General features: G+C 42.3%; 1 protein-coding gene across 4 annotated transcripts in view; it reads right to left on the bottom strand.

Annotated features, from left to right (window-relative positions):
• Positions 1-14,610, bottom strand: part of TEAD2 (TEA domain transcription factor 2) — a 224,379-nt gene extending 209,769 nt beyond the window's left edge. For 2 of the 4 annotated variants that reach the window (XM_063942892.1, XM_063942891.1), the window contains exon 1: positions 14,228-14,609. The gene's annotated coding sequence lies outside the window, so the exon portion shown is untranslated. Of the gene's footprint in view, positions 1-13,767; positions 14,091-14,227 lie in introns of those variants that run through there. The other 2 variants (XM_063942889.1, XM_063942890.1) reach the window with 2 other exon arrangements.
• Between the last annotated feature and the right edge of the window lie 246 nt (positions 14,611-14,856).

Genomic DNA, 14,856 nt, shown 5'->3' on the forward strand with positions numbered 1-14,856 from the left:
CCAAGCTCCTGGATGCATTTATGGGCCAGGACATCCACCACTTTCCTGGACATGTGGGCAGTTGCATTGTTATGATGGAGAAGAGCACCACAAGTGCGAGTTCTTGGACGGCACCTGGTAATGGCTTCCAGCAGGCATTGCTTGGCGTACCAGTCCCCAGTGACTGTGCACTGCAGCACGAGTGGTATGGTAGCTACATGACCAGTCTTGGCCACAAAAATAGCCAGAGGAAGAGAAATGCAGATGCACACTACTAGCACTAAGAACACTGTAGTAAAATAATTTAAATAAACCCTCACAATTAACGTGGATGTTCTTAGCACACATTTGCGCAAATATGCATGCCCATGTACCGCGAACAGGTGACTTCATCACATGGGCCCCCAGTATTAGGAATGTTAGGGACCCATGTGATGAAGTCGCCTGGTCGCGGTACATGGGCCCGCATATTTGCGCAAATGTGTGCTAAGAACATCAATTATACTCCATGTTAATTGTGAGGGTTTATTTAAATTATTCTTACTAATGTGTTTTTAGTGCTAGTAGTGTGCATCTGCATTTCTCTTCCTCCAGTATAGTATTAGAAGCCTCAGCATGATAGCACCTCTTAATATCTATAGTAATAGGGTGCACAGTCCAGGCCCCCCCTTTTTCTACAAAAACAGCCACCATCTGCTTGGCCATGCTGCACTCATGTCAGAACTACTGTCGCAGGCGCACCTCCAAACTGGTCTCGGGGATTGAAACTGTAGATCCAGGATTCATTGCCACCGATGATCTCCCAGAAAGAGTCCCAGCGATCGACATCAAACCTGGCCAGCATGTTGTGGCACCAAGTCAAACGAGCCTCCTTCTGATCTCGAGTCAGATGATGGGGGCACCCAGCATGCAGAAACCTTGCTAAGGCCAAGCTTTTTGAGGAGTATCAAGTGGAAGGATCCTAATTAGATCTCCTTCACTAAATAGGAGACGATCACCCTGGTGTCCAACTCAACTATAGCCCACACAGCAGCAACATTGTCCTCGTGATATTGGGCACAGGTCTCCCGTGTTGAAATTCTGCAAATCACGCAAACACATCGGTTCGGGGTGGTGCTTCCTCCCTAAAGGAAGTTCACAGTCAGTCAAAACCCTCCTACTGTCGCAGACCACGCTTGTAGTCGTAGAAGATCATGGCTCTCCAGTGGCCTCTGTTGAGCTCCATAATGAGTTTGTGAAGTAAGTGAACATGCTGACTTCTTTGGTGTTTAGTGTTCCTCATGGATAATGTCACGCAGCTGCCCCGAAAAGGCAAAAAAAGGTGAGGAGTCGCGCACGCACACTGCAGTCGATGCGCAGACTCTCTGAATGCAGCCGTTGCGTACAGACACGTGGCTGCGTTCAGGTCTGAATAGACCCCTATATACGGTTGTGTCTTGACATTTCACAAGAACTTTAGTCAGTGATAACAGTTCACAACCAAACAGTAAGATTGTGCCTACTTTAACTATGCACTGAACATCCAGAAACGTATTGCACACCCCTCGTATGTGTATTTAATTGATACATGCATTATAAGTAGACTATTGCATTAAATCTTCACAAGCCAAATTTTAGAAGAAAAAAAAAAGAAATTGTGTGATAGTATGCTCCAATTATGTGAATAAAAACTATACCTATACATAAGCTTTATCTAAACTATTGGTTTATCCTGTACCACCTTGGAGTCACTGACTGATTTCTGGATAGTCCTTCATGGCATCAGCTACTAAAGGGTTAAACTGGTTTAAAATCACATTAATTGGAATTGGATAAAGGCATTGCCAGAAGTGTGACAAGTATGACAGACTTTACACAGAACTATCAGGCATCTGAATTTTCCGCTTTTTTCTGGAATGTTAAATATTTGGAATGTTACCAGTTTCCTAAACAAGAAAGGATCCTCTGCCATGGAAAGCTAGCATTATGTCATACTCACAGACTGAAAAGGTCACTTACAGAATGCAGCAATCAAAGGCTTGGACGGCAAAGTAAACATGAAAAAAAAAAAAGGCTTAAGTCAGGTGCAAACGCTATTTAAAGTGCTCACATTTACACACAGTAAATCAAGACTGCTATTTTCTCACCTTGAGCTATATTCATGAGAATGCAACACATCCGTTTTCAAGGAAACAGAGTCCTCAGTGACCATTTGTTCTTAAAGAATTGTAAGGCTGCATGCTCAGGAATATTGGGTTGGCTCACAAAATGGCTGCCTCAACCATGTCTGGGCAGCAGGTGCTCACAAATTGCGTAAAGCTCTATTCACTTCCATCAAGAAATGGTGTAAAGAGGAACCTCACTTAAATTAAAACAACTCCAAATCGGTTTATCCTTCCCAGGGCTCACACAAAGTACTTTATGTGACTAACTGCAGCTTATGTGTGAACAAGTAATAAACACTGCCCATGTGTTTGCCCATTCTGTGTACCACCTAAGCCAATCTAAAAAAAATTTACTTTGATATAAACAACTTTCACAGAAAGACATCTTATTGCGCTCTTATGGAATTGTTTAACTGTAACATGTATTCTAAACTTGTTTGATGAAGCTGCTTATTTTCATTATCATCATCATTATTATTTTCACTCAACTGAAAAGGAGTCTGTTGTATTATTGATATTAAATCTGACCCATAGTAAGAAGACTACTGTGTGTGTTCAATTTTATATCACATTAAAGTTCAAAAACTGATTATTGAAGCATTGGTAAAAGTGCAATGCATAAAGGGTGTTATTCAGAGTTGTTAGCAAACCAAAAAAAGTTAGCAATTTGGCAAAACCATGTAGCACTGCAGGTGGGGCAGATGTAACACGTGCAGAGAGATTTAGATTTGTGTGGGTTATATTGTTTCTGTGCAGGGTAAATATTAGCTGCTTTATTTTTATACTGCAATTTAGATTTCAGTTTGAACACACCCCACTCAGATCTAATCTCTCTGCTTACGTTACATCTGCCCCACCTGCAGTGCAACATGGTTTTGCCCCATGACTAACTTTTTTGGTTTGCTATCAACTCTGAATAACCCCCAAAATATGTTACAAAAGTATTACTTCACTAAAAAGTGTGCTTAAAGCACAAGTTAGTTTATCGGCATTTTCACACATTTTCCCAGAGCATGGGTCTTCAACATATCAATACGAAAACTGTATATTTTCCAGAGACTACTTTTATCTCAAAACTTGCACCACTAGTTTTATCTTTACTCTGAATTGATGTGGTTTCCTATCTACAGTTCTTTGCCCATCACAAATTTGTTGAGGATTCATCCACTCGCCCCCTATCCACCCACACTCATCAACATGTCACCAGGAGAGTTTTTTTTCTTCTTCATTAAGCAGGTCATTTGTTTACAAAAAATAAATAGTAATAAAAGTAATAAATAAAAAAAATCAGAACATGCAATTATTAACTAGACATGTATAAAAGAAAGTTATCCAGCCACATAAGATCCCAGGAAAGGGACTGGGAGGTTAACACAATCTTTTTACCATTTGCTCACAAAATGGCTGTCTTGCGCAGACGTTCAGTGTACTGTAAATTACTGTTGCTCATTATGACTACAACAAAATGTCATCCTTTGATTAGAAGGTTTATGGTGTGAGAGTAAGGAAAAATAAATAAAAAGGAAATGTGCTCTTGGGCATTGTTCCTGAACTGGAAAAGACATGACATCAACACAGAAACAAAGACAGAACCGTGACTGACCTAGTATCAGAAGTTATGGCTTTTATTCATGGCTTGAATTGTCTTCTACCACTAAGAAAGTAAATAGACCCTTATTTACAGCTGAATAAAAAGCCTAGCTTTACAGTCAACAATGCAAAAACAACACACAGTCATACTAAAACCTGCTCAAACACACAGGAGCTTAGAGTGTACTATTGGCAAATGCCAATATGCCTCTGCTACTGTAAAAAAGATGGGATCTGCTATCTCTAAGCACACATAAGTCTCCTCGTCTGTTGCTTTAAGAGAGGTGTATTACATTGTTATGGAATATGCTGCCAACCTTTGTGCCAGAAAAGGTGTTATGCTAACACTGCACTTGCAGCAACGCCAACACCGGCCTGATTGAAGCTCCAGAGCATGCAGTGTATGCTGCCGCCTGCCTCTCGCCTACATCGCTTCTAAATAAACTGCTCAAATGTTCCATTTTATTGAATCACTCGATTGTACAACTTAATGGTGATAAGAAATTTAAAGGAAAAAAAAAAAAAAACAATTCATACAACTACTTGTATGACTCAATATAAATTTAGCAAAAATGTGCATAAGCCCCTATTGGCTCTCTGTCCTGGAACTACAACTCCCAGAACAGCTGACCAAACAGGTAAATTGACACAGCTAAAATGCATCACAATCTAAATTTTATTTGTTAAAAAGAAAACATCACAGAATTTAACAATTGCAGGTCTGAAAACATTATATTAAATAAATATAAGCATAAAAAGGACCCTAGCAACTGAATGTATCAATATCTGGCCATTCATAGTGGCCTTTAAATCAAATACTTCAGTCTCCCAGGGAGTTCACTGACAGGTTGCTAGCAATAAAGGGGTTAATCCAACTAATCCTGTCATTGTGTTGGACATAGGTTTAAACCACACAGTGTATTTACATAATAGGGTTACTTATCTCAAAGAATAGTCTTTTATTCTCTATGTAGGTGTTATATTTACCCCAACTGCACAGAACAGAACACACGGAAACTACTGTGTGACACCACCCACCAATATGGTCAATGGGACCTTTTCCTAGACTTCCAAGGGTACTCAAACAGTTAATATTTATAAAGCACCAACTTATTCAGGAGCACTGTAAAGAGACAAAATAACACAGAAACACACAAAATCTTAGAATCTGCAGAGAAGAGAGAAAATATATAAAAAATATTATTGAATCACCCCAGTGCTGTCAGACAATGGGGGTCATTCCATCCTGATTGGTGCTGTGCGTTTTCGCACAGCAGCCGATCAGGTCGGAACTGCACATGCGTCGCAGTGCGCCGGTGCATGCAAGACAGCCAACGGCTGTCGTAGCCCTGCGATCGCTTCTGCCTGATTGACAGGCAGAGGTGTTCGCTGGGTGAAAGGGGGCGGCACAGCGGTGTTTGGCCGCCATTTTGTTGGTGCGGTTCGACCAAAGCAGGCGTGGCTGGACCGTGCGGAGGGGGGCGGGCCACAGTGACTGAGTGACGTCACACGCAGCCACTGCAACCCGGCCAGCGACGACTAACTCCCTGCCAGCCGCAGGAGCTGCGCTGGCTGGGAGTTACTTTACAAGTACAAAAGCATAGCTGCTGTGCGATGCTTTTGTACTTGTGCGGGGGGTGGGGGGGGGGGGGGGGGGCTTGACATGGGGGGCAGACTAGCCCTGTGCTGGGAGCCCCCCCGCATGTCAATTTAGCACAGCTACGATCAGGTCGGAATGACCCCCAATAATACTAACCACTGTGCCATCTTCAGGAGTTAAAAAGATTTTCATGGGTTGGGACTAATCACACTATAGAAACATTGCAAAGCTTTAAAACAGTAACCAGATAAACATCTTCAGCCTATGGGCAAAACACGCAACAGAGGTAAGACGTATGCCAAGAGTTACCACTGTCTTGGACATGAAAGCAATGATAGCAAGGGACAAAATAAAGTTCTGGTGAATAGTTGAGTATGGGCCTAATTCAGATGTGCTCACTTGGAAACAGCAGCGATGCACTAATATGGTAATGCAGCAGGAGCACCGCCAACCTAGTGCCAGATACTAATTATTCAATTACTCATGGCCAGATGTTGGTTAACGTTATAGCTATAGGTTTATCCTATATTAATTAAATCAGCAAGTTTACAGATTGAGAGATCCTGTGCAGACTCTATCACCCCTTTTTTTTTCAAAATGCAGCAGGAGGAGTCTGATATACTAGTAGATGCCTCCTGCTTTGAGTTGTGATCCATGCTGCGTTCTCGTGCACAACACCAGATACCCTGCAACATGATCATGCAAGCTGGCCGCCGGAGTTCCTACAAAGAGGCCAGGAAGTCTCAGTCTTCTGATGGAGATCCTGGCCTTGGCACTCCCCCAAAACGGTGGCAACACGCCTCTGCTTTGTGAAATGGAGGCCATTGCTGTCCACTCTCGGTACCCAAATGACTGCAGACTGTCAATCTACTTACGTCTGCAGCCATAAGGCATCCAGCGATGCAGAACCCGTACTGCACGTACACAGTATGGGTCCGGCGCACGCGCAAAGTGGCGAACATCTAACTTAGGCCGTATGTTAGATGGGTCATTATGAAATCTATGGACGTTCTCAGGCAGGGACACAAAACCAATAACCGCTGTATCAAGCCCATAGGGCAAAAAGATGCCAACCCTGTTGTGGACATACCTTGCAACAAACCCAATTTACAACCTTGAAAGTTGTGAAGTTTTCACCGTCATTGGCAGAATAGGCTTATGTTATTAAATTGCATGTTGGTTTAGGCGTAAATTTTCTTTCTACAAGTAGAGGTATTTTATATGAATTCAGTTAAGTGCAAGGTTCCAAAAATGTGCAGTTGAGCCCTCAACAGGTTACTACAGTAGGCAAGGCTTGCTCTTCTCACACCTTTATGGGATAAGAGGAAGGTTTTCCTGCCTGAATATCCCACAAACTATTAGCACACTGCATAGTATTAGCACACAAGGCTCAGACGGAGCCTTACAAGAATCAGCAGCAGATATTTTGAATGTATTTTATAAGCTCTTGGCTTTATTTCCTGTATAAAACAACTTATGGACACAAAAAAACAACAACACATTTTCAGTTTTAACACAACCAGACAAACTGAGGTACTCTGACTAATTTGGAGTTCAACAGCAATAGACAGCTGAAGTTCACTGGCACAACATGGGAGCACTTAAAGCAATAACAAGCACTGCACATTATTTACAAACACTGCTAAACTGTACAACAAAACCATAGTAACTAGAATGTGCTTTCATTATCTAACCAGCACTAACTTAATAAAAGCTAATTGCTATTTGGCTGCTGTGAATTTAGTGCACAGCAGTGCCTCTTCAGTACTGATGCGCGTTCATGTGCAATAACCTGGGAAATTTTTGTCAGTCTGAAAGGGGTATTAGTAAATACACCACTATTTCTAGTGAATCGTTATACATTAGCATTTCTATTTGCAAAACTATCCAGTGCAGTAGTGGTTCTTTTTGTTTTGTTTTCTGAATACTGATTATTAAATTTTTTTGTGCATTTATGAGTTCGTGTTATAAGCGCAACTTTAATGCCCATTGGTAAGAGGCATTTGTCTAACAGAATTAGCAATGGTTAGTCCACCTCTAAATCAATCATTTATTTTTGTTACTACTTGCTGCTAAACTTGTTGAGCAGGATATGGTGCAAAGCACTAGGATTGATGAAATGTGTACATTAAACAGTCTCTAAAAGGCATTATCTATTTATTCTGAAGCATGGCACTGTATATAGTGTGAAAAAGAGAAAAGAACTATGTACAAAAAATATGCTCTCTCTGTAGCCATGGATCAAATATAAAACTGCATACAGTATTTTAAGTTTATGGGAGTTGTAGTTCAACAACGGCACAGAACAACAATGCGTTCACCTCTTCATTACAGCAAACAAACTGTACAAGAGATTTTATATTCTAAAAATAGGAGTCCTCAATATGTTTCCTTAGTAATTACAAACAGGTCAGCCTTTTGGGTTACTAACTAAGTACAACAGAATTAGTCATTAGCCAAGCATTACTGAGTCAACTAAGATTTAAAATCTATGTGTCAGACTTGAGAACTGGTCTAGGTTATTTTTATTATAAAATAAAAAGATATGTTGTCTACCTTGACAAAGCAACTGATGGTAGAGAACATAGTATAGGTAAAACAAGTTCTCAGGATCTGTGCTCCTTCAGTGCATTATTTTAAAACTTCAATATCCAGAAACAACACCAAAAAGCCATTTAAAAAAAAAAAATAAAAAAAAAGGAATACACAATATGACAATACTCAGTATTGTAGTTACAAACAGCACATAAAACAACATTAGAAACAAAATACAAAGCCTCAGAATTAACTGCACAATGTTGGTTTTATGAAAAGAAGACATTTTTTCAGTCCTAAAACCTGGGTCCAAACCACGTTAATGAACACAATTTCAACACGTGTTACAGCTGTTCACACCACAAGTTAGACCGAGGTTAATCCCGGGTCGTCAGCTCTCTCCCTGCACCCTTGTCTGTCCTGCATAACAAGTGTGAGTCATTATAAGTGGATTCTCATAAAGATGACTCATAAAAAGCGAGCACCAATGAGCACCTTGAAACATAACGTACTCGGTTTGGACCCGGGAATATCCCGGGTCGCGACCAGGCACACATAACCCGGGTCAAACCTTTCACACAGACACATGATCCAGGTCCAAGACTCGATGTGAAAGGGATATAAAAGGAAAAAAATAAATTAAAAAAACACACCGTAAAAAGATGCTGCTATGCTACCACCAATCTAATGTTATACAAACCACTACTCTTGTAAGCTTGCTGTGGCTGTTAGAATTACAGATATGTAATGTGTGAAAAACGCAGTGCACGTGGCCTCATACGTCTATCCTCAATATGTCATGCACCGTGAGATGCTTGGAGTGAGTTAGTCGGCAGTTCCCAGGATGCTCGGCTAACATCGGGCTTCTTTTTTTGCCGAAAGTGCATCGTATTTGCATCGCTATGCGAACAAGATGCACAAGCAGACTCTGAAAACACTGCAACACTGAATTTGTATACAGATACAGCCTCAGACTCGCACAGAATAAAGGCATGCCACATATTTTAATCAGCAGTCTGCTTGTGTGTCTTATTCGCATAGTGATGTGAATGAGATGCATTTTCTGGGGGAAGAATGTACAAAAAGACGACCAGCGTTCGTAAACGTGCTCCAAACATGCTAGGCGTGACTAAAAGGGCTGTTTACCAAGACTGCAGCGATGTAGGAGGACAAATCTGTAGGTAGAGAAAACATATTCTGATCTGTAATCTCTGACTACAGTTTTTGTGAAATGTCAAGGCACAGAACCGTATATAAGTAGCACTGCACACCGAAGAATTCAGCATGTTCACTTCCTTCACAAAATCGTTATGTAGTTCAATAGGAGGCCACTGGAGAGTCATGATCTTCTACGACTACAAGAGTGGTCTGTGACAGCAGGAGTGTTTTGACCGACTCCAAGCTGCTTTTGGGGAGGAAGCACCGTCCTGAACCACTGTGTTTGAGTGGTTTGCAAAATTTTGGTTCCTGGAAGACGAGGAGTGCCTCGGCTGACCTATGTCCGCAATCACATAGGACAATGTTACTGACGTGCAGGCCATATGTGAAGTGGATGCCAGCGTGACCATGGCTTAGTTAGAGAAGGAGATAGACATCAAATAGGGATCCATCCGCTTGATACGCCACAAAAATCATCCAGGAGCTTGGTCATCCGCCGTACAGTCCAGGCGTGGCCCCCTGCGACTTTTTCGTGTTCTCAGAAATCAAGCGCAAGATGTGTGGGATTTGTTTTGAGTCACCGGAAGCTGCCATGGAGACCTTCATCCAGTATGTACAGTAGAAGACATACCTGCTTCACCAAGTGGTTTGAGGCTTTGAGCGCATGCCACTTTGTAAAGACTCCTCTGGCAAATACTTTGAAAAACATGTAATGTTCACTTTGTAAATATATACTTTTTGTGCATCCAGAAACATGTTGACAGTCGGTGCTCATTGCAAAACATTTACATCAAATCATTAGGATTTAAGGAAACCAAAGGCCACATAGAAGCCTACAAGGGTTACTCCAACTGGGCCAACTTATGCTAAAATATTCAACTCACTTTTTCTATTTCAAGACTAATAACAATGTGTTAAGTTAGATCCTTACAGCAAAATTGGTAGAGACATGTAATGCAAATCGCCATTCTCACAAACTAGAAAAACACAAGCAACAAAAAAGAATACCACCCACACCAAAACAAACAAATGACAGTAATTAAATAAAAGTTAATGAACACACCACACTGATCTAAGTTTATACTTTAAGTTTCACAAACAACCTATGGCAGACTATAAATGGGATACGGTCGTTAGGTCGACACAGCTTAGGTCAACGTGCATTAGATCGACATGGTCAATAGGGCGAGGTGGACATTAGGTCGTCATGGACTAGGTCGACAGGGCAAAAGGACGACATGATTTTTTTTTACTTTTTTTTTTCTTCAATACTTGACGATCCACGTGGACTACGACTGGAACCTGCGCTGAGCGAAGCGGTGGTGGAGCTAGGCACCTTGCCCTCGCTCGCCATGCGAGGGAACACGGTGCACTAACTGGGGTTCCCCGTCACTTTATGAAGAAAACGACACCAAAAAAAAGTCCAAAAACTCATGTCGACCTTTTCACCTGTCGACCTAGTACATGTCAACCTAATTCCCATGTTGACCTAGTGCATGTCGACCTAATGCCCATGTCGACTTTCAGTGGTCGACCTAATGACTGTCGACCTAAGTTGAGTCGACCCATACCCTCTATAAACTATAAGTGAATGCTATAATGTATACCCCAGACTACCACAAAGTGGTGTTTGCCATTGCAAATCAATATTCAGCTTATCAATTTATTAGAAACGTTTTCCATCACTGAAACATGTACTCTATTCAGTTTTAAGTAGAACTGATAGGACGAACCCTTTTCTACCTATAGAATGGTTTCCGTCAGAGTGCACAGATGATGGCTACATTGAAATCTTGTGCCGGGTGTGGATCATAGGGTCGAGCACACTTAAGTTGACAGTCATTAGGTCGACCACTGCTGCTTGACAGTGGCTAGGTCGACACGGTCATTATGTAGACTTGAACAAGGTCGACACAAGGGTTTTTTTCTCAAAAAAATTAGTGTTTTCTTCGTAAAGTGACCGGGAACCCCACTTAGTGCACCGTGTCCCCTCACATGGCTCGCTTCACTTGCCATGCTTTGGGCAAGGTGCCTCGCTGCGCTCGGCACAGGTTACTATTCCCAATCGTAGTCCACCTGGATAGTAAAGTATGAACAAAATTAAAAAAATAAAAAAATTTTAAGAAACTCATGTCGACCTTTTTCTATGTTGACCTATAGACCATGCTGACCTAATGCATGTCAACCAATAGTGGTCGACCTAATGACTGTCGACCTAAGTGTGGTCGACCTAGAGACCGGATACCCTTGTGCCATAAAAGTTTAAGTGGCAACATCCGCCATAAGGTTAGTGTCAGACGGGCGCACTGAATACTATCGCTTTTCCAGCTACATTGAATGGAACAGGAAACACCTATTAAGATTAAGCGCTGAAGACGATGCGTGCTTCGCTTTATGTACGGAAGTACTCCTGTGTAATTCACTTACATGTATCAGCACAGGAGCAACTGGACTCTATAAATACTAAGATCTTAGCTCTAGCGTTCAATGTGCCTATGTGACTACCTTACCATTATGAGCAAACAGTATATGAATGTCTTTACATTTACTTATATAGCACCACCATATTCTGCTGCACTTTACAAATGGCATACAAAGCAACAACAAACATCTACTTATTTTTATTAGTTACCAATTCCAGGGCCACTGTTGCTAGACAGGTGGATCTAAGCATATCATCCGCACAATATGTCTAGATTGACATTTACATACTAGTATATTCATTAGAACATGCTTATCAAACTGGATAAATCATCATTTCTACGTCATCTTTTGCATACCATACATTGGGGTGTGGTATGCAAGGTCGATCACACTCAGGTCGACAGTGTCTAGGTCGACCACTATTGGTTGACAATAAGTAAGTTGACATGGTTTCTAGGTCGACAGGGACTGTAGGTCAACATGACAGAAGGTCGACATGAGTTTTTGGGTCGTTTTCTCCGTCCCCAATTAGTGCACCATGTTCGCTCGCCATGCTTCGGGCAAGGTTACCGTTCCCAATTGTAGTCAACGTGGATCATAAAGTATGAAAAAATTTAAAAAATAAAAAATAAAAAAGTGAAAACTCATGTCGACCATTTGTCATGTCGACCTAGAAACCATGTCGACCTAAACAGTGTTGATGACCTAGAGCAGTGGTTCTCAAACTCGGTCCTCAGGACCCCACACAGTGCATGTTTTGCAGGTAACCCAGGAAATGCACAGGTGTATTAATTACTCACTGACCCATGTTAAAAGATCCATAGGTGGAGCTAATTATTTCACTTGTGATTCTGTGAGGAGACCTGCAAAACATGCACTGTGTGGGGTCCTGAGGACCGAGTTTGAGAACCTGTGACCTAGAGACTGGATACCCATACATTGGGGGGTAGGCATCGTGCAGCGCTCCAGCTGCTATTTAACTAAATAGCGCAGCCCAACTTGCCCTGCCACAGTTGTAGCATGCCTTAGCAGCAAATCTATGGTAGAACATGCTGGGATGTGTAGTTCCACAACAGCTGAGTGCCACACATTGCCTACCCCTGCTTTAGAATACTGTACAGTAACTCATAACCGCGCCACCGCCCCACAAACAAATAAAATAAAAATGTGACCAAAATATACATAAAAATAGAAACTGTGCTGTGCAGTTAATAATATAAAATTGAGACATTTCCAGGGGTAATTCCTTTAACCCTGGATATTATGGACAGCTAGCAACTAAGTAGTTAAACCCAGTAGCACCAACACTGGTCATGGCCCTTTGTGCACTGATTTCATCTCCACCCCACCCCCTTCCACAGTTAAACCATGAGATTTGTTTGCTGCCGTCCACACAGAGAAATTGTGGGGAAAAGCCGCTTCCTGCTCTATTTACATTGCAGGTACTACAAAGCAAATACAAGGGAAGAGACCACAGCCAGCATGGCAGATCTGCACAGCACAGGCAGCTGAACAAAGAGACAGCAAACTTTGCTGAACAAAGAGAGCAAACTTTGAAAGGCAGCTCTGTTCCCTCCTTATCTGTCCCTCTCCCTCCTTTTTCCCCTCTACCTCCCCCCTCCTTCCTTCAGCTTTTTCCATGTCGGCTCCCATTTCCTACAAGCTGCTCAGCAACAGTTGGGCAATATTCTGCCAGCAAATACAGAATACAAATCAACACCCTCCCACCCCTTCTATGGATTTTCTACAAGACAAAGAGCCCGCAAGTCGTTAAAAGGGAAAGGGTTAAACTGCGGTTGACTGTTATCCGAGCTTTGTTTTACAACCAGAAAATATATTTTACACATAACATACCCATTCATACAGTTATAATACCAATCCACTATCCATTCATTCGAAGCTTGAGCACTCCGAAAACATTTAAACTATAAGTTATAAAACTTTTAAGGGAGAAAGTCAGAAGTTACACTGCAACACTAGCACACGAGGCATACTGGATGTTTTGTTTGCTCTTTTCCATATGTAAAATCAGGGGAACCAGGTGGGTCACACAACTTATTGTTCTAAAGAAGAGGAGGGAAAAAAAAAGAAAAAGAAAAGGGAAAAATTGAACTTGTAACCAGTTGAGGAAGTCTGAGCCGCAGCTTCGCCCTGCGCTGGGGATTTGTGCTTAGATCAGCAGAAAGATGGAAAAACAAAGGATCGAGACATAAACGGCTGCAGATCCCTGTCTGGGATGTGGGAAGAGCAGCAAAGACCAACAAATAAGGCAAACTTCCAGTTTTACAAATATTATGTTACCAAACAATGCTATTATCAACATGAAACTGTACTTACAGATAAGTGAACTCTGGGTACAATGGTAAAGAAAAAGACATAAGGGGGAGGGGGGATCTTGACTATTAAACCTCTTAAAAATAGTCCAGTAAATGGTTGTATAGTTATCCCCGATCTGATCAGCGGTCCGATCCCAGGGCGCTGGAGTAGAGAAGACGCTATATAACGCCACATGCACTATCCATGATCAATAGGGAAACCACAAGAGAAGCTAAAAAGGAGATAAATCAGGCGAAGAGCCCCCCAACCCATGTTCCTGGAAGGGACAGGACGCCAAAGCCTCTGGCTTCTCCTCCTTCTCCAGCACAATCCCAGCTCAAAGTGATCAGGAAGAGAGAAAGGAACCCAAAAAATGCCAAACATGCTAGAAACGACAAGGATTCCAAGCTGCCGGATCCTGCGCTAGACAGACAGGGGGAGAGGGAGAAATACACACAGATCTGGAACTTTTTCTGCTTACCTTGCCAGCAGAGGGGAAACGTGCAGGGTGGAAATGTAGGGACTCTGTGGCAACTTATGGTGGGTATCTGGGAGCCAGGAGCAAGGGCTGAGGATTGGGGGCAGAGAAAGACAGACCCTGGTCAGCACTTTGTAGGGAAAGACTTGTATTTTTTTCTTTCTCTTTTGGGCAGCAGTGAGAGGGATTGTCTCTGCCCCCTCCTCTTGTGTGTGATGAAGGTCAGGTGAGGATGAGGAGGGCTCTCTGGCTGGCCCCAGCCACAACTGCTGCTGTTGTTTTTGTTGTTGTTGTTGGTGCTGCTGGTGGTGGTGGTTGGAAAGCAGGCTTGGTATTTTGGAAAGGTGACAGCTTTTCAGAGGAATCTCTGGAATGAAAGAGAGGAATGAAATTAGCTCAATGAGTCAGTTGCAGTTCAGGGGCGGGGCTTGTAGAGGGAGGGGCCTGGGTCACCAGCTAGCTCCTACCCCCCATGACACACATGTTGTAAACTGCTGCTGCTCTGAGCAGTGTGGAAGTAAAGTTTCATTACTGAGTGTGACTTGGAATAATGCATTGTTCAGGCTGGGGCTGATACTGCCACCACACAGAGCCACACTCCCACACAGCTGCTGCGGCACAACCCCTTCCAT

This window comes from Pseudophryne corroboree, chromosome 10, assembly GCF_028390025.1.
Source record: "Pseudophryne corroboree isolate aPseCor3 chromosome 10, aPseCor3.hap2, whole genome shotgun sequence".
NCBI lineage: Eukaryota > Metazoa > Chordata > Amphibia > Anura > Myobatrachidae > Pseudophryne > Pseudophryne corroboree.